At 43.8% G+C, this 20,219-nt stretch overlaps 1 long non-coding RNA gene across 1 annotated transcript; it reads right to left on the bottom strand.

Annotated features, from left to right (window-relative positions):
• Positions 1-5,132: 5,132 nt before the first annotated feature.
• On the bottom strand, positions 5,133-17,580 carry LOC142826585 (uncharacterized). The gene is made up of 2 exons (XR_012900802.2): positions 17,452-17,580; positions 5,133-7,356 (listed from the first exon to the last, which is right to left on the bottom strand). It is a non-coding gene; the product is annotated as an uncharacterized LOC142826585 (long non-coding RNA).
• Between the last annotated feature and the right edge of the window lie 2,639 nt (positions 17,581-20,219).

Below are 20,219 nucleotides of genomic sequence, written 5' to 3'. Positions count from 1 at the left end.
TGCTGTTCAATAATGGGTCCAAGACTAAGCAGTTTAGAATTCATTGCCAAAAATATGAAGGAGCGAGGAACATCGTGTTAGTAGAGGGATGTGTAAAGAAACAAGACACACAGGGCCAGATTTTTCTGTTGCTCACTGATTTTCTGCCCCAAGCCTAGCACAGTTTAGAATAGCAGATACTCCACTGGAACAAGAGGCGTAAGGTAAGTTAATGAGAGAGCATCTCCTGTTGATACAGCATGGTGTACACTCTACAGTACAATGACCTAAACTATGTCGACTCCAGCTATATATTCACAAAGTTGGAGTAGTGTAAGTTAGGTCAACTTCACCCAGTAGTGCATACCAGGCTTATCACATTCTCCATGATTGTCTGGCAGCTATTCTAGTTTTGACTGGAATTAGATGGCCTGCAGGAGCACCGTTATCTACTGCAAGTTCTTAAACATTTGATGACTCTTGATAGTCTTGGTCTTTTAGTAGTTTGCTCGGTGAAGAAAAATAAGGAAGAGGAAAGTATATCTTTTCCACACTTTTCTAGGCTAGCAGTCATCACTGACATTAGGTTGTTCAGCTTGCTGTCTAGTATATACATAAGAGAAGTCACCTCTACATCACTATAGATATAATTACTTTAGTGAAGCCTAATAGAGGGCACAAGCAGCAGCAAAAGTGGTAGTGGGAGCCTAGCATCTTTAGCACTTATTTGATTATATTAGTTCCTTAAGCCCAATTCTAGAAAGTCAATGAAATTGAATGTTTGTTGCAGAAGAGCTTACAAGCTATTGGAATTTTGTGTGCGATCATGTCACAGTGTAGTAGCAGACTCACAAGGAGATGGCGAGTAGGAGAGATTTTCTTTAAGTGGTGAATGTTTATGTAAGCAGAGCTCAAGCATCAGTCCTGGCTTTGTGTGTGATTTCGCTAGCATTTGTGTCAGTTGTCTCCAGCATATGGATTCCTTTCTAGTGTATGAGAAAGGTACAGGACAGCAGTACATGTTCATTAGTTGTGTGTACCCAGCTATGAAGACTTGTGTATATAGAATTTGCAAATATGATCTAGAGCAGATTGAAATCTCTCTTGCTTCACCAGCCAACAACACTCCTCCTGATGTAAATGACAAAAAAATCACAATGATAGTCTTACATTTTTGCAGACAGAAATCTGCCATTTTGTATCTAACATAGCTTTTTTGTATCAAAATATCAATTGTCCAGATGCAAAAAAAAAAAAAAAAAAAAAAAAAAAAAAAATGCTCTTTGTGCAGAAAATTTAAAATGAGAATGAAATAGGTTTATCTTTTTTATGGATCTTTGCATCCATGTTTTTCACCCATTCCATCCTCACCTTGGTGTGTGTACAAACATAAGCTGTTGAGTATTTTTCTTCTTATTTCCTGAACTGCTCTCTTCTGTCTCTTAAGGTTGGAAGAAATATTGAGCTCACCTGAACTATGTACTGATGTTCATAATACTTACTAACCACAAGGTGGCAATATGACATTGCACAGTAGTTTAAAACAATAACATCTGGAGCTGCTGTATGCTTTCTTTTCTGTTTCAGTCTTCTGATAAGCAGCCCTTTTAGGATAACAACATAGTGAAGAAGGAGAACAGAAAACAAAGCAGCTTGGGTGAAGAGCAGTCAAAGAAGGATGCATGGATATCTGGTGTAGGTTATACAGAGTTGCCAACCTTCTGAAAAATGAGCGCTCTGGTCACCTGGTTGCTGAGGCTCCGCCCCTGCCTTGCCCCTTCTCAGAGACCCCTTCACCCACTCACTGAATCGTCCTTCCTTCTGTCACTTGCTCTCCCGCACCCTCATTTGCTTGCTCATTTTGACCAGGCTGGGGCAGCAGAGTGGCATGTGCAAGGGGTGAGGGCTCTGGCTGAGGGGGTGGGCTCTGGGGTGGGGCCAGAAATCAGGGTTTCAGGTTATGGGATGGAGCAGGGGGTTCAGGGGCGTTTCCTTTGGCTGGTGTTGTGGGCTCTGGGATGAGGTTGGGACAAGTCTGGGGTGTGAGATGGGGCTCTGTGCTGGGGTATGGGGTTGAGGAGTGGGAGGAGATGTGGGGTGCAGAAACCAGGTGGTGCTTACCTCAGGCGGCTTTTGGAAATAGCTGGCATGTCCCTGAAGCCCTAGGTACTGGGGTGGCCAGGGAGGTTCCGCATGCTGTCCCCACCCCAAGCGCCATCTCTACAGTTCCCACCAGCCAATGGAAGTTGCAAAGCTGGTGCTCAGGGTTGAGGGCAACATGCTGAGCTTCCCTTGTTGCTCCGGTGCCTAGAGGCTACAGGGACATTCCAGCCACTTCCAGGAGCTGCACAGAGCCAAGGGCAGGCAGGAAGCCTGCCTTAGCTCTGCTGTGCCACTGCCTGGGCTTTTAATGGCAGGTTCCTTTTTCGACTAGGCATTCCAGTAGAAAGCTGGATACCTGGCATTATGTGAAATGCCCCAAATACTGCTTTATAAACTATGCTCACTAATGCTTTGTCCATGCACAATGCTGTATTGTTTGCATACTGGCTGATAAGGAGACTGGTAAAGAATTAGTGTATATTTGAAAAAAGTAAAGCAAGATTCCCAATATTTGTTGATTATTCTGGAGTTTGGAAAGGACAAAATTGTTTACATCAGCTTTTAGTTGTGCAATCTCAGAAGCATTTCAATAATAGTGCAAGTGCCTAACTACTACAGATGAATGCTATTAAAAGACAGTCACTGCCCCAAAGTTCTTACAGTAAAAACAGGCAAGGATGCATCACATAAGGAATGGCTACAAAATGCCTAGCATCCTAACCATTCCAATGGGTCCTAAGAATCTGATCCCCCAATTCTAAAATGGTGTTTATGTTATGTTGAGATTAACTTCTTTATAAGACTTACCAATTGGGTGGGCTAGAGAAATGTTATGCAACATGTTTTTGGCCAGTTGTCTATTTAGAATTTCAGTCCAATGAACTTAATCTCTCAGCAGTCACTGGTTCTGTATGCAACCTCACTATACTAGTATATATTATCTAGACTAAAGCTTTTTTTATCTCCTTTATTACTAAACAAAAATTAGATGTTTCAGCCAGGTTGGCTCAATGGAAACCCTGCTGCTTTGTTTCACCAGCTCCACTAAAAGCTACATGCTAGATCTTGACTTTGATAACTGCTTTCTTTTCTAATAATTGGTTGGCAGAATTTATATTACTTCATGTTTTCCCTCTGCATGATTTACGTGTAGCTTGTAAAATAAAAATGTCACTGCAGATACCCACTAAATCCTGTGATCTGAGTCATTGACAGTATTTGGGATGTGCATTCCACATATCCTTAGAAGATGCTGTCAATCCTGTCCTGTTCAATGCAGAATAGTTATGATAGCAGTGGAACAGTTACATGAATCTTCCCGTGCTTGCCCACGGGTTGTCACTAGATAGCTGGTCACATGGATAAATTGCTGGCTTTGCAAGTGGTGACCCTGGATAACTTGAATCACTTTTTACTAATACCCAGAATAAGCTGTGTAATTTTCAGAAGGGCTAAGTTCCCTAATGATGTGTCATAGAACCTAGCCAGCGCCCCGCTCCAGACACTCACTAGGACTGCTATGCAAGGAATTCAAGCCATTCGAATCAGAGAAGAGACCACAGGAGGTCATCAAGTCCAACTCCCTGCTAAAAGCAGGACCAATACCAATTAAATCATCACAGCCAGGACTTTGTCAAGCCAGGACTTAAAAACCTCTAGGGATGGAGATTCCACCACCTCCCTCGGTAACCTGTTCCAGTGCTTCACCACCCTCCCAGTGAAATCGTTTTTCCTTATATCTGACCTAGACCTCCCCCATTGCATCTTGAGACCATTGCTCCTTGTTCTGCCATCTGTCACCACTGAGAACAGCCTCTCTCTATTCTCTTTAGAACCTTCCTTCAAGTAGTTAAAGGCTGCTATCAAATCCCCCCTCTCTCTTCTCTTCTGTAGACTGAATAAGCAAAAATCCCTCAGCCTCTCCTCGTGTCCCTGGATCTCTGAAAGGCTTAAATTTACAGGGTCTGGACAGAGTCTAGTCACTGCCGCAGTTGTAGGGTACTTAAGCACACTCCACAACTCTTCTTGCTGGCCAGCAGCCTAGTCCCAGGGTGCAAAGCTGACCCTTCAGACTATCTTGTGCTCAACACACCATCTCCCAGAACTTCTTACAAAAGATTCAGGTTACAGTTTATCTCTCTTAGGGCCTTGCAAATATTGTAAAACAGTTACTCCACAGACAGGCACCTTGTACCGAGTTTAACACATTAATACTCTTTTACATACTCCTATAAATCACAAGAGAGTGCCGGTCATATTAAACAATAAACATCAGAGAGATGTTCCTGCCTCTGTTTCCTCACAATTCCAGAGTATTCCTCTGGGCTGGAGTCAAAGTCCCTTGGTTTGTCTACTTCAGCACCTTGTTTATGGGTTGCAACATGGAGTCTGCTTCCCTCTTGGTCATCTTGCTTCCTTTTCCTTTGATCACTTAGTCCCCCTCCTTCTTCCTGGGCTCTTATTCTTGTGTGCTCCCTTATTTAAATGCCTCTGGGTCACCTGGCTCTCTTTGGTATGCTCCTATTAAATCTTCACTGTTCCCTCTTTTTCTCACCTTTCTGAGGTGTCAGAGAAAATGGGTTTCCAAGGATGCAGCAGCTTTTTCATATTGCTTTTGTGAGACCTAATTACCATTGTTAACATAAAGTATTAGGCATTCCCCATTGTCCATATCTGTGTGAATACATATCCAATGGTTCAGTATGTATAGACAACTCTCTATTGTCAGCCCTCTATCGCTATCTGTTGGGCCTTCAGCCCAACATGGAAACAAACAGGCAATAGAAAAAGCAAAAACCTTCAAAATGGAGTTCATAATCTCACAGAGAGTCCATAAATTGTACAGCTAGCTCCCCAAATTGTCACACTATGACCCTGCATTTCCACTTGAGACTTCCACTGGCGTTACTTGTGAAAGAGCAATTGAGCTGAAGCTGGTGCTATATTGAGCATGCAGTTCTAGAAGGGCTGCAGACATATGGTTTAGCAAAAGATTGGTTTCAAACTCGTTAACTTGATCAAATACTTGTATTAAATGCAACACACTCAAATACCTTGAGAGAATTTAATATTAGGATTATGGCTCATAAGGCATCTTTTGGGAATGGTGACATGATTTCACCACTGTCAGCAAATGGTTATGAAAATGTCATGTGTCAGTCCTTAAATATACGGCCATTGAACACATTTCAGACTTAAAAAAGAGAAGCAGACAGAATATCAACATCACTATAACACAAGGCATTGGACACATTGGAGCTTTTCTGTTGTATAAGTGAATGAAACTTAAGTATTAAATTATTATACCCTTACAAATATACAGTTTACTCATCCATGGAAATTCTGAGGTTTAGCTTTGTGAAACAACTAGATTGGTTTAAGTACGCAACTTGGGAGAAGTACTTGCAGTGCATTGGCTATTAGAATCATTAAAATAGCTGGAGACTATTCTTGTAAAATCTTCCCTGAAACTTTTCAATGCCCATTGAGGCCTTTCTTCTGTCTGGAAGAGTTTTTGCATGTGGTAAAGTTCCTTTGAAGTTTTTACATTATCTTTATTATAATCACATCCCAGGGGTAGCATAAATAGTAAAAGCTTGTATATTTTATATAAGGTCAAGTTTATGTCATCCTTACATTATAGCTGGAGTGACTGAATCATGGTAAATATCATAGGGTACATCTACACATCAAAGGTAATTCAAAATAACAGCTGTTAACTTTAAAAGAATTAACGTTAATAGCGTCTACACAGGCAAACCGCTATTTCGAAATAAATTCGAAATAACGGAGCACTTATTTTGAATTTGGTAAACCTCATTCTACGAGGAATAACGCCAAATTCAAAATAGTTAAATTGAAATAAGCGCTCTGTAGACGCTTATTTCGAAATAAGGGGCCTCCAGCCCTTCCCAGGGTGAAGAGGTGGCCACTCTGAGCCAAACCAGGCCCCGGCCCATTACCCACTCACATGTATGTATGAAGGCACATGACATGCTCCGTACCCCGGGAAGGGACACTGCACAATGCCCTCCCTCCACAAGCCCCCTCTACACAGAAGCAGGGCACATTCCCCCCCCCCCCCCCCCACTATATACAGCACAGGGGCATGGGTACAGTCCCCGGCCAGCTCACACTTCTGGGGCTAGCAGGACATGATGGTGCGGAGACCTGCTGTCCTCACCTTGCAGAGGGGGGCTGGGCTTCACCCACTGTGTGCCCAGGGAGAACTGATCACCTCTCTGGTTTCTCCACAGCTGCACCAGCTGTGAGTGCAGGGTGCACCACCCTGCCCAGGATATCCTCCCACACCCGGGCCAGCAAGCTCACCCGGAACTAGGAGGGATACCAGCGGCAGCACCTGGGGTTACTGCAAAGGCAGCTCCACAGCCAGGAGCACTGGGTGCAGGAAGACCTCCAGCTGTGGCGGGAGAGCTTGTGGGAGTTGCGTGACCAGGGCTGTGCCATCCGCAACCACCTGCAGACCATGGTGCAGAGATTGCTGCCTGCTGCCACTCCAGCCCCTGCTACTGCTCCAGCTATCACTCCTGCTCCCCCTGCTTCTTGCTCCCCCCTCCATACCCACTGCCCCCCAGGGACGCTGAGGCCCCTGCACCCACAGTGCTGGGAGACAGGTGGGCTGGCAAGACACCCAACCCTGAGCTTCTCCTCCCTCTTCCTCCCCTTGCCTCTCCCTTCCTGCTCCCAGGTTCCCCCTCCCCTCTACCACCTTCATGCCCCCCAATTATGGTCAATAAAGAGAGGTCGAGGCAGGTGAGGAGGCATCTTAATTGGGCCTTCAGCCGGCCAAACACCCTCTCTACCACAATGCGGGCCCTGCTGAGCCTGGCATTAAAGGGCTTTCATGAGCCAGGGTTGTAGTGGGTAGGCCGCATCCCCCACCAGGCAGACAGGCATGTCCACGTCCCCGACCCTGATGTGGCAGTCAGGGAAGAAGGTCCCGGCGTGCAGCCTCTGGCACACAGAGAAGTTGCGGTAAACCTGTACATCATGTGCTTTGCCAGACCAGCCCATGTTAATGTCCATGAAGTAGCCCCAGTGGTCAGACACAGCCTGAAGGATGACCGAGAAGTATCCCTTCCAGTTGATGTACAGGGAGGTCTGGTGTTCCGGGGCATTGATGGGGATGAGCATCCCATCGATAGCCCCCCCGCAGTTGGGGAAGCCCAGGACGCCAAACCCCTCGATGACCGGGTCCACATCAGTGAGGCAGATGACTTTATGGAGCAGCACTCTATTCATGGCCTTGACTACCTGCAGAGGGACACACAAAACCACCAAGAGTCACTGGGGTGCCAGGGTGGCTGACAATGCTCCTTCCCCGCCACTACCCCACGCCCCCACTCCAGGAGCAACCTCCCCTGCAATCCTGGCCACCGCGGACTGTCTGTAGTGCGGCTGGGACAGAACAAACCCTCTTATGGAGGGGACTTGCACACCTCCCCCTCTTTTCCATAGGCCAGCCCATCCCCTCCTCGCACCCCCCCCACCACAGTGGCCGGAGACTGCCATGCCTGCATGAGCACTGCTCCGATGGTGGATCTCCCCATGCCAAACTGGTTCCACACGAATTGGTAGCTATCCGGCTTGGAGATCTTCCAGAGGGCGATGGCCACACACTTGTGGAGAGGAATGGTGGGCCTCATGTGCATGTCCCATGACTGCAGAGCAGGGGCAAGCCACTCACAGAGCTCGAGGAAAGTGTCCTTCTTCATCCTGAAGTTCTGGGTCTATTGTTGGTCTCCCCAGCCGTCCAGGAAGATGTGGATGTGGCAGGGCATACTGGCGTCCGGCCGCTGCTCCTCCATGGCCCCTAGGGGGGTCCGGAAGAGGACCTGGGGGTTGGGCTGCCACAGAAGCTTCCAGGCAGTCTCCAGCACTTGCTGCCAGGCTTGCAGCAAGACATCCAAAATAAGCACCAGAGTGCCCAGGGGCAGCTCTGGCTCCATGGTGCCGAGTGCTCTGGTGTCCTGAGTCAGAGCAGCCAAAGCAATCAGAGAAAAAAAAATGCTTTGCTGTCCCTCAGCGAGGTAGGCAAGCAAGCAGGAAAACCTGAGAACCAGTTTTCCTGTTTTAAGCACAAGCCTCAGATAGCCTCAGACAACAGCCACACAAAGCAACTACTGAACTGATGCCCTGCTAGAACTGGTTTCAGCTGGCCTTAAATGCGATTCAGCTTCCAATCAGTGTGAACGAGCTATTTTGAAATAGCAAAACGCTATTTCGAAATGCATTTTATGTGTAGAAGCGTTATTTCAAAATAACTTATTTTGAATTAACTATTTCGAAATAAGATGTTTTGAAATAACACTGTAGTGTAGACATACCCATTGCTCTTTCCTTGGCTGCCCTGGCAGAAATATGGAAGATGCATCCATATACTCAAAGAAAGAATACTGAGTTCAAACAGTTTTTATGGGGACGGGAGGACTGCACCTTTGGGATTATCCCAGTCAAATTTGGTTTAACCAGCCTCTTATACTAGTTTATTGTGGCCAACTAGTTTTTCTTTTCTGCATCTGTTTGTGGGTGTGCAGAAGATTTGGTAGTACGCTTTTTTTCCAAGTTTTTTTTATACTAGAGACAGATGAAAAAAAGAGACACAAAATCACCTATCCAATTGTATTTGTGGAGACAGGATTAAAAGCCTATTTGTGTTCCTAGAACTAGGGTATGTGGTTAGAAGTCTGCATGAAAGGGGAATTAGCATTTTATTTGAAAATTACTTATTACTTTGTGGTTAGGAACCTGGAGTACATAGCTGAAGTGGGGGAAGTTGCACTTGGAGGTTTGAAATGATTCATTTTACCAACCCAGAAAAAATGTATTTTCCCCACCTACCTGCTTTTAAATGTCACATAAGGAATATGCCAGTTAAAGCCAAAGAACCAGGCCTAAGAAGTGCTGAATGACCTCAACCCCCATTGATTTCATGAGAGGATGGAAAGCATGTTAAATTGTGATGATTAACTATAAATGCTTCCTTTTTACCCTGAAGTTAAGAAAAGCTGCAGAAAAGTAGCTAATGTGCTGAATAATATTAGTCCTGGGATCTTTATTACTCTATCCCCTGTGTCTTTCTGTGCTTTTTATTTTTGCCCACTGTACAGATGTTAACATGAAGGATACATCAAGATCTTTCCCATTTTCTTTTAAAAAAACCCCTACTCTCCACCCCTATGTTGCCGTTTGCATTAAGGCACAGAGTGCTTGTATCTGACAATTAAATTATTAATATGTTATGAACCATAGCAAATGAGAACGTATCGTACCCATTAATTCAGTGCTGTCCAGAGCTCTGCCCTCTCAAATGGAAGATGACCTTTGGCCTCTGCAGCCACATCCACTTTCTTACACAGCAATGGCATGTGTTCCACAGACCCACCACACATTTCCCAGAATGCAAGTGTATGTCTTGTATGCTCTGCAGACTGACACAGCTCATCATTTTAAAAAATAACTGTAATTGCTGCGCAGAGGAACAGCCCAAGGTCATAGTTCTAAAATCTCACTTAAACCCTTAAAACAGAGCTTAAGTGGTATATAGTCTCTATACTGGCCCTGTGTGTTATGTTACCTAAATGAGACTCAATATATGGCTGTAAGGGAGACAAGGTATGTGAGGTAAAATCTTTTATTGGACCAACTGCCATTGGTGTGAGAGAGAGAGAGAGAGAGAGAGAGAGAGAGACAAGCTTTTGAGCTACACATTGCTCTTTCTCAGATCTGGGAAAGGTGCTGTAAAAATCACAGCTAAATAAAGATCGAACATATAATTTAATGTAAGGAGTTAGAACGTATTCAAAGGGAGGAAAGAGGTATTAACACTGGCTCAGAAATTCATGTTACACTGAGTTGTGGAGGTATTATGTGGAGGTATTATGGGGTAGCAGGTCAGATATTCACTTGAATGCTAAAAAAGAAACAAAAATCAGAAGTATGCCAATTATATTGTCCCAGAAATAGCTAATGTGGGGGGGGGGGGAGGGAGAGGGAGTATGATGAGGTAACTGGCTCAGTGGATATGGGAAAGTCAGGGGGGCTGTGTCTAGACTGGCCAGTTTTTCTGGAAAATCAGCCGCTTTTCCAGAAAAACTTGCCAGCTGTCTATACTGGCCCCTTGAATTTCCGCAAAAGCACTGACTTCCTACTGTAAGAAATCAGTGCTTTTTGCGGAAATACTATGCTGCTCCTGTTCGGGCAAAAGTCTCTTTTGCGCAAAACTTTTGCACAAAAGGGCCAGTGTAGACAGCTCAGATTTATTTTCCACAAAAAAGCCCCGATTGCGAAAATGGCGATTGGGGCTTTTTTGCAGAAAAGTGCATCTAGATTGTCCATGGATGCTTTTCCGTTTTTGCGGAAAATGTTTTTGCGGAAAAGCGTCCGTGCCAATCTAGACACTCTGTTCTGAAAATGCTTTTAACGGAAAACTTTTCTGTTAAAAGCATTTGCGGAAAATCATGCCAATCTAGACGTAGCCGGGATGTAATATACCTTGATTTTTGCAAAGCTTTTGATACGGTCTCCCACAATATCCTTGCCAGCAAGTTAAGGGAGTATGGGTTGGATAAATGGACTGTAAAATGGATAGAAAGCTGGCTAGACTGTTGGGCCCAATGGGTAGTGATCAATGGCTTGATGTCTCGTTGGCAGTCAGTTTCTAGCAGAGTGCCCCAAGGATCAGTTCTAGGGCTGGTTTTGTTCAACATCTTTCTTAATGACCTGGATGAGGGGATGGGTTGCACTCTCAGCAAGTTTGCAGATGACACTCAGCTAGGGAGAGAAGTAGATATGCTGGAGGGCAGGGATAGGGTCCAGAGTGACCTAGACAGACTAGAGGATTGGGCCAAAAGAAATCTGATGAGGTTCAACAAGTCAAGTGTAGAGTTTTGCACTTGGGATGGAAGAATCCCAAGCATTGTTACAGGCTGGGGACCGAGTGGCTAAGTAGCAGTTCTGCAGAAAAGAACCTGGGGATTACAGTGGATGAGAAGCTGGATATGAGTCAACAGTATATCCTTGCAGCCAAGAAAGCTAATGGCATATTAGGGTACATTAGGAGGAGCATTGCCAGCAGATCTGGAGAAGTGATTATTTCCCTTTATTCAGCTCTGGTGAGGACACATCTGGAGTATTGCATCGAGTTCTAGGCCCCCCACTATAGAAAGGATGTAGACGCATTGGGGAGGGTCCAGCAGAGGGCAACCAAAATGATTAGGGGGCTGGAGCACATGACCTATGAGGATAGACTAAGGGATTTGGGTTTCCTTAGTCTGCAGAAGAGAAGAGTGAGGGGGGATTTGATAGAAGCCTTCAACTTCCTGAAGGGAGGTTCCAAAGAGGATGGAGAGAGGCTGTTCTCAGTAGAGACAGACGGCAGAACAAGGAGCAGTGGTCTCAAGTTACAGCGGGGGAGGTCTAGGTTGGATATTAGGAAAAACTATTTCACTACGAGGGTGGTGAAGCACTGGAATGGGTTACCTAGGGAGGTGGTGGAATCTCCATCCATAGAGGTTTTTAAGTCTCTGTTTGACAAAGCTCTGGCTGGGATGATTTAGTTGGGATTGGTCCTGCCTTGGGTAGGGGGCTGGACTTGATGACTTCCTGAAGTCTCCTCCAGCTTTATGATTCTATGCCCTCAAACTTGGTATCTTTAAACTGCAAAGCAACCATTAATGACAGATGCAAAAGTCCGACCTCAACTGTAACTAATGACTACTGTTCACACGATAACTAATGAGGGAAAAATATTGGAAGAGTCATGCGAATGCATACAGAGGCAAGAAGAGTGACTGAGTTATACAGCACCATAAAATTGCATAATAGGATAAAAAGCTTTCCAGACACAAAGTTTGGGCTGTCAATCAAATACCCATGTCAGAACCGAGCTTCTCTGCTGGGGAGTCTCAGGTTTGACGATCTGAAGCAATTAATCTGGGATGTGCATTCGAGCAACCTCAGAGCTTTGACGCTTGAAGATGTCTCTGCCTTTCACAGTAAGCTCTTGCCATACTAAGATACACCAATATCCTTTGAAAGAGAGCAGTTGAGTACCTTGAGTCATTGTTTAATCAATCCCTGCCAGCCAGGAAACAGGTATTTGAATTGGGAAAGAGGGAAGAACACTGATTATAACCAGAAAGGATGTCAATGCCAAGAGACTGAGAAAGGAAAGGCAGGTCTTTAGGGAAGGAAGGTCTTCAGAAAATATCCAACACAACATTGTTCCTAGATCATGTAAAGCATGGCCACTGAACTGTTCACTTATTTAAAAACTGCCTGTTCTTGCAAACACATCCTGATAACAAAAGTGTAGGGAGGAATGGAATATATTACCTATCTTGGGGTACGTCTAGACTACAGGCTTTTGTTGACAGAAGTTTTGTCTACATATACTGTTGCAAAGGACAGTGTAGATGCAATAACGCCTTCTGTCAACAGAACTCTGTCGACAAAAGGTGTTATTCCTTGTAGAATGAGGTTTACAGCTGTAGACAAAACTGAGTTTTGTCGATGTTATATCGACAGAACTCAGCGGCAGTGTAGACGCAGGTATAGTTTTGTTGACAAAAGTCCACTTTTGTTGACAAAACCCTGTAGTCTAGACACACTCTTGGACCTGGCACTGTGAGGAAGGATAGGAGATCAAATAGCCTTACTGTGTGCTAGGACTCTGTTCTGGGAGGCAAGGGTTAAGATGCATGGCCCAGTGGTGGATGGAAACCATTAATTTTCCAGAAACCCACACTTACCTATAAAAAGAAGAGGAAAGAAGGCTGCTGAGGGTGGCTGGAGAGCTGGGTAGGTGTGGTGAGGGGAACTGGTGGCTAATAAAAGGGAATCAAACATAATTTGTGAGTAATTGTACATGCAGATGAAAGGGAGTATGGGCCTTCTGTTTCTGTGCTATGGAAATAGGGGAATAATGATTCGTTGAAATGTGAGAAAAGGGTTTGGTAGGCTTTGGCTTGTCCTCAGGCTTCTGAAGGAAGAAGGAATGAAAGACTCCATTTGGTTTCATCCTGAGACAAAGAGTTTAGGGAATCTTGATTCTGTTGACACTGAAGAGACCCACCTTTAGGACTGGGTTTAGGGTAAACCTTAAAAGCTATTTTGTGACAGGGAAGAACAGCAGTGGAGATGATTACAGTCACATTCATAATTTTGTTTAAAGCCCTATTGAGATGCCCAAACTGGGGCGTAAGACTCCTAATAACATGAGAAATCAATGTCTTTTCTAGTTAATTAATCGCCTCATTATAAAATGTATGGGCAAACTGGTGTTTTAATATTTGGTGGTCTCTGCAGAAACTTGGGAGTGGAATAGATCTACTATCCATATGCAAACTCATTTCTTTGCTTTTTTGCAGTTCTGTTTCTTTAACTGGATGAGGGCCTGGTTGCCTCAGAAAATCTTGTGCCGTTGGGAAATAACTATTGACCAGCTCTCTGTGAAATGTGTTCAATTATTTACCATTAAATCAAGTCATGTAATCGCACACAAAATTCCAGAATAACTCATGGATATCAAAACAAAACAGAACAGTGACAGAATCCATGACAGCTTGTGCCAAAAAAATTTAGCTTTAATTCTGGCTTAATGACAGAATGCGTTAAAAGACTGGCTAGAACAGACGCTTCCAACTTACAGGAGCCTTTAGGTTTCTCACATGGTTGCATCTTCAGAAGTGGCAGCACATAATATTTTGAACAGTTGTTACTGGTGATACAAAGACACCTTGTGTCCTGAGAATCCCATATTGGTCACTGGAACCAAGTTGTCTTTGTAGTCGACTTCACCCAATACTTTAAACACATAATTTTGGTGTTAGCCATTGTTAAATAAGTAGATGCTGTGGTTCAAGTATCCAATACTTGCTTGAGGAGAGAACATTTTTATAAATTTTCCTAAAAGAAATGAAACTTCAAGGCAATGAATCCCAAAATATTATCTTACTGCATTTAATAGTGTGTGTGTGTGTGTGTAGAGGGGAAATCTGACTGAGTCTTCTCCAGTGGAAGAGCAACTGCTATGCCACCAAAAATGTAATTATCCTTATTTAAAATTCAGAAGTATTTTATGAGCGCTTAATAATTCTGAAGAAACACTCCTATCCACTGAGTCTTCCCATGAATTACACATCTCTAGGCCTCGATGTTAAACCGTAAGAAATGTCAGGATGCTTCTGGTTCTGTGATAGTGCTGCCTCGTGGTAAACCAAAGATTGAGTGCCTCAGCCACCTGGGAAGAGACATACAGGCTGTGTCTAGACTGGCAAGTTTTTCCACAAAATCATCTGCTTTTGCGGAAAAACTTGCCAGCTGTCTACACTGGCTGCTTGAATTTCCGCAAAAGCACTGACGATCTCATGTAAGATTGTTAGTGCTTTTGTGGAAATACAATGCTGCTCCCGTTCGGGCAAAAGTCTTTTTCCGAAAAACTTTTGCGCAAAGGGGCCAGTGTAGACAGCAGAGATTTGTTTTCCGCAAAAAAACCCCGATCATGAAAATGGCGATTGGGGCTTTTTTTTTGCGGAAAAGTGCGTCTAGATTGGCCACAGACGCTTTTCCGCAAAAAGTGCTTTTGCAGAAAAGCATCCTGCCAATCTAGATGATCTTTTCCGAAAATGCTTTTAATGGAAAACTTTTACGTTAAAAGCATTTCCAGAAAATCATGCCAGTGTAGACGTAGCCGCACTGAATAAAATTCTGAATATAAAAGACTATGCAAACACTATAAAGGCAATAGAGAAAAAAGAGCAAGTTTCTTTTCTGAGTGTTCTTCTGGTTGTTTTCCTGATTCAGACAGTGACAACTAGCCTGTTCTATTCTAATACACTCACAGTAGTCCTCATCAGTAAATTTAGAAAGTGACTGTTTACCTCAGACTTTTTACCTGACAAGCATATTATTAATACTAATCCTCTGCAGAAAAACAGAAAACACTTCACACTAGCTGAAGATGTGCCAGCTCCCATTTCCCAGCTGATTTAAATTAGGTTACATCTCCCATATCAACAGACTTCACCCACAGAAAGTCAAGAACAAAGATTCTGACACAAATGGATAGAGCACCTCAAAATATTAATTTAAATTGTGATCGTGGCTAACAGCCGCCACCCTAGATCAGATCCATGTTATGCTTGGTGGCATAAAACTGCATCATACATCAGTGGTCTGCACCCTGAAATCTGAGGTGTGGTCTTCACTTAAAATGTCAATCAAGCTACATTGCTTACGGCTGTGAAAAATTTCGCATACAGTATGACATGGTTAGGTTAATCCATCTCACACGTAGATGCATCTAGGTTGACAAAAATATTCTTCCACCCACTCTGTTGCCACCTCTCAGAGAGGTGGATCACTTTTACTGATGGAAAAACTGCTTCCGTCAATGCAGGAAGTGCCTATGCTACAGCAGCACATCGCCAATGCCATAGCTGGGCTCCTGTAGCCACCGTAGTGAAGACATACCCTAAGAATGAGACAACAGCTATCACCCCTATAAGGACCATGTTATAAAGACAGTTGCAGTTTTTTAAATGCTGCCACTTTTCTGAAGCCCTTCTTGTACAGTTCAGTCCAAGCTTCTCTCCAGCTTTCTGACAAGACTGGGAACCAATACATAGTATAAGGACACAACAAATAGTTCTTGAGTTAAGATTTTAAATTAGACATTTGCTTTCATTTTAATCTTATCTTCATGCTTTGTGAGTGGAGTAAATCTTGATGGTAACTGCAGGACTATAGAGGATGGTATATTGTGATGGTTTTAACAGATTACTACTGCACTAGTCAGTCTTCTGAATTTATATATCTTTAAGACCTTCTGCTGAAACTTCAAACTTTGCTGGAGAAATTGGAAGAACTGTGATTACTTTCACAAAATATTTCCTAAGTTTTCACCATCTTCACTTATTATCACTTGACTGCCAATAGAGAGTTCAATGCTATACAGGATACAAAGATGGGTATTGAAGTGGACTAGCACTTGCAGCCATGATGTAAGGTGTTTTTCAGGAGATTGAATGAAGAGAGAATTAGTACTTGCTGCTCTAAGGAAAGGAAGTCCCTCCAGGAATAAAAGATGGTAAGGATGGTGGGATGAAAATCAGAGGAAGAGAAGGAAACTGAAAGTGGTTAGACTGCCTTTATCAAGGATGTTGAGGCCTCCTCTTACTCATCCAGGAGAACTAGCCTCTTCTATAATTAGAGAAGTTGAGTAGTTGCCCCAAACCTCACTCTCCTTATATCATCCCTCACAATCTTCTACCAATCACGTTCTCCCTCACAGCCATTCCACATTCCCTGCAGCGCCCTCAGTAACCAGTTGCTCCCTCCCCTGCTTGACTTGTCCTATTGTCTTGTCATGTTTCCTAACATTCTCTCTCTGCTCCACTTCTGCTCCTATAATCTCAGTACCTCTACAATCTCTTATCCCCAAAATGGCTCTCACAAGTTACCACTATCTTCAGGGACGGGGCAGCCTGGCATGGTTGCCAGAAGCAGCCTCACTTTCATCTAGAAGGATATAAATGTAACTCAATTGTAGAATCTCTGTGCTGTGGCACTAGCTCCTATCTCACATTGACCATGCTACCATGCTAGGTGTTCCGTGGCTAAGGCAAGCACTGTTGGCCCTTCAGCTGCTAAGGGTCTACCGGCACTGATGCCTTATGGGTTCCAGTATGTGTTCTCCCCACTGTTTTCAACACCAGGCTCCTCTCAGGTCCCCAGTCTCATGGGCTCCGTGAACTACCCCTTCCTCCAGCCACGGAAACCTCTAGTGCTCACCTCACCCTTCCTCAGCAGGGGAAAAAGAGGAGTGGGACATTGTGACGGGGTGTGGTCACAGAGGACCCCTTGGGGATGCTTCCCAGAGTGCTGACAAAGCCACTGACATGCTTCTCTTTGCTCTCACCACCCTGGTTTCTCACCACCCTGTCCTGTTGGGCCAAGTCTCATGGTATCTCCCAGTCAAGGCACAGAGCTGAGATCACCATTCGCCCTCCCCAAGGAGCAATACAGACACTGAAACTCTTTAGGTCCGAGGAAAATGCAGTTTTTGGCCCACTCCCCAAACAACTCCCCAAATGGGATCAGAGCCCCAAATAAATAATTTAGGTAAGCCCCCTTTAACAATGAAAGGAGGATGTATACACTGATTGCTCCCCAGGTAACAATTATTTACACTGGATTTGATAGTAAATAAAAGTGATTTTATTAAGTTCAAGCTGTAGGATTTAAGTGGTTGCAAGTGAAAATAGGCAGAGCAAAGTAAATTACGAATTTAAAATAATGAAGAACATAGCTAATTCTAACCCACACTCCAGCCTATTACACACTCACCCTAAGACTGTGCTTATTCCAGATAAGCCTCCAAAGCAGGGAAGTCCCTTTTTCTCTCTGGGGTTTTGGTTCATCCTCTTGGGTGTGCCAGGCCAGCCAAAGACAAAACACAGGAAAACTTTGCATCTTAAATAGCCTTATTTTTAGGCGAGAATTCTCTGTCTCACATTCTCCCCTTCCATGGAAAATTACCTGGTTAGACCCTACCAGTTGGAGTGAGACCAATCACTGCTAAGACATAATGATGAAAGAGTCTGTTTGCAAATGATCACCCAGACAATGAAGAAAACACTCTGATGGCTTTCATTTGCACATTTAAAACCATAAACTATTTTATACTCCATATTCCTAATCCTACATACAAGAATGATACATACACCAAAATAAGATATACAGTTCCAGCTGATTGAAACATTAAAATTGATAGGTTACATGAGGTATTTTGTCCAAAGCATCTTCGTGTTATGCATTTTTATGTCCATAAGTCAATTTCTTAAAGCATGGGTAGGGGGAGGGACTGTCCCAGATATTCATCACGAACAGGGATGGCCCATGACTATAGGCAGACTCGGCCACTGCCTCAGGCGCCGCCTTCAACAGGGAACCTGATAATGACGTCACGGGGCGCCCGATGATGACGTCAGTCCATTGACAGCCCTGCAGGTGGGGGCGCCGATTGCACGTTCCACCTGGGGCGCCAGCTGCTGCAGCCGGCCTCGGGCTGCTCCTGATCACAAACAGATTCACTGTTTACTCTGCTGACTGTATCCTCTGCTGACTGATCAGTGCTCACCTGATTCATCACCCAAGGTAGACGGACATGGCAATCAATGTACTGACAGTAAAACTATGTGAGACTAAGAGCAGATTCCCCTGTTGTGAGAACCCTTTAACTATACCATCCCGAATATTGCAAGACTCATGACAAAATCATGATAGTTGGTACCAGTGCAAATATAAGCTACCCTCTTTTGCAGTGTGCTTCCTCCCCTTTGTAATGGGCTCAAAGCTGAAAATGTTGTTGCTTGGCTCAGGAGTGACACAACTGGTGCTTTTCCTTCCCTGCTGTGTTAAATCTCCTTGTGCTTGGACATTTCTCTTGTGTTAGTAGAAGGAAAAAACTACAAGGACACATGATCCTATTTGAAAGCATTTGAGCTCTCTAGTACTGGATTGCATATAAATGGGGCTCAGCTCCTCCAGATCCTCTTGGGGAGTCAGTTTGAGGCCAACTTTCTTGTCCTGTTTTCCTCTCTATTGTTAAAAAAAATCTGTACATCTCTCTTCTTGCACATATTTTTAGTTGATTATATGAGGTGGGCACAACTATGGGAGCCTTAGGAATCACAGTACCTTCTTAAGCTGTACTGTCCAAATAATGGCAGTAGCAGTGGGTATACGTGGCAGAACAAGTGTACATCTAGATAGTGGTGCTATTTTGGGATACTTCTGGTATCCCAAAAAAGCTATTCTGTGTCTTTTGAGCAAGCCCGTTATTTTGAAATATCTTTCAAAATAATGGGCATGCTATTCTGACATCCCTGTAAATCTTGTTCCACAAGGATTAAGGGACGTTTCAGAATAGCAGTTTATTTTGAAATTTGGCACTGTGTAACTCGAAATAAGCTATGCAGTTTGTGTAGCTCAATTTGGATAGCTTGTTTCGAGATAAAGGCGCAGTGTAGACGCACCCTTGAGATTGTCTCCTATGTAGAAAAAGGACATATCCTCTTTTCTTCAGAGTAAACATTCATCAGTGACTGTAAAACCATAATAAATGTAAGGTGCTTAAAAGTACTTAAACATACCTAATCTGGTCATTACCAAGATTACAGGAGTTCCCGTTACAAATCTTCAAATCTACTTCAGAAACCCTGGTCTCTGTTTCTTTCAGTCACATGCTAAACTTGTTAGCTTTCAGATGTAATTAATTAATTTTCATTTTAATTTCAATGTAATTTTACTTTTTTCATTCTTTTCCAGTGGAATGAAGACAATCTAAAATATCACATGACTTTAAGAATTAAACCATAAATGTCAATTACTCCATCAAATCGTAAGGAAAAACAGGCTTGGAAAACTTTTTGGCAAACACATTGAAACCAGATTTTAAAATGGAAAAATTTGTTTGTGTGTATTAATTTATGTATCTATATCTATATCTATATCTATATCTACACACATTTGAACACATGCACAAAAATTAACTACATTTATACAGTGCCTTTCATCCTACAAGATCCCAATCTTCTCTTACAGATTGACAATCCCTTGCTAAAATGGAGTGATTTCTGTGGAAAATTAGCAGGGAATTTATGGCAATGAAAATATGCCAGTATGATTTGTTTTTTAAGAGGGGAAGGGGTGGGAGAGTGGTGGAAGCTGCCTTGCTGGAAGACGCTTTAGTCCTGCCCTCACAAAGCCCTGGTGGGGGATGAGGTAAGTAGGGAGTGGTTCTGGTGTGTCTGTGAGGCAGTAGGGAGTGGGTTCGGGGACCTCTTGAGTTCCCTGGCATCCCTGTGATTCTGTTTGTCTCCTTCTACAGGTGGTGTGGGCCATCAACACCATCCTGCTGGGCAGGATCATCATCCTGGGCACCCATTGTCACTGACTTTGCCACCGTGGGCAACATCTTGGGACGGGGGTATTGACTCGAGAGCCAGGATGACCTCCTGGCTGGTGGGCATCATGTCCATGCCGGCCTCGTCCTGTTCTTCCTCCTCCTTATGCACCTCCTCCTCTTCGCCCCCAGCTAAGCCCTCCAGGTG

Source organism: Pelodiscus sinensis, chromosome 1 (assembly GCF_052426305.1).
Source record: "Pelodiscus sinensis isolate ZL-2025 chromosome 1, ASM5242630v1, whole genome shotgun sequence".
Classification (NCBI taxonomy): Eukaryota; Metazoa; Chordata; order Testudines; family Trionychidae; genus Pelodiscus; species Pelodiscus sinensis.
The sequence above is the reverse complement of the archived record's forward strand: the minus strand, read 5'-3'. Positions and strand labels throughout refer to the sequence as shown.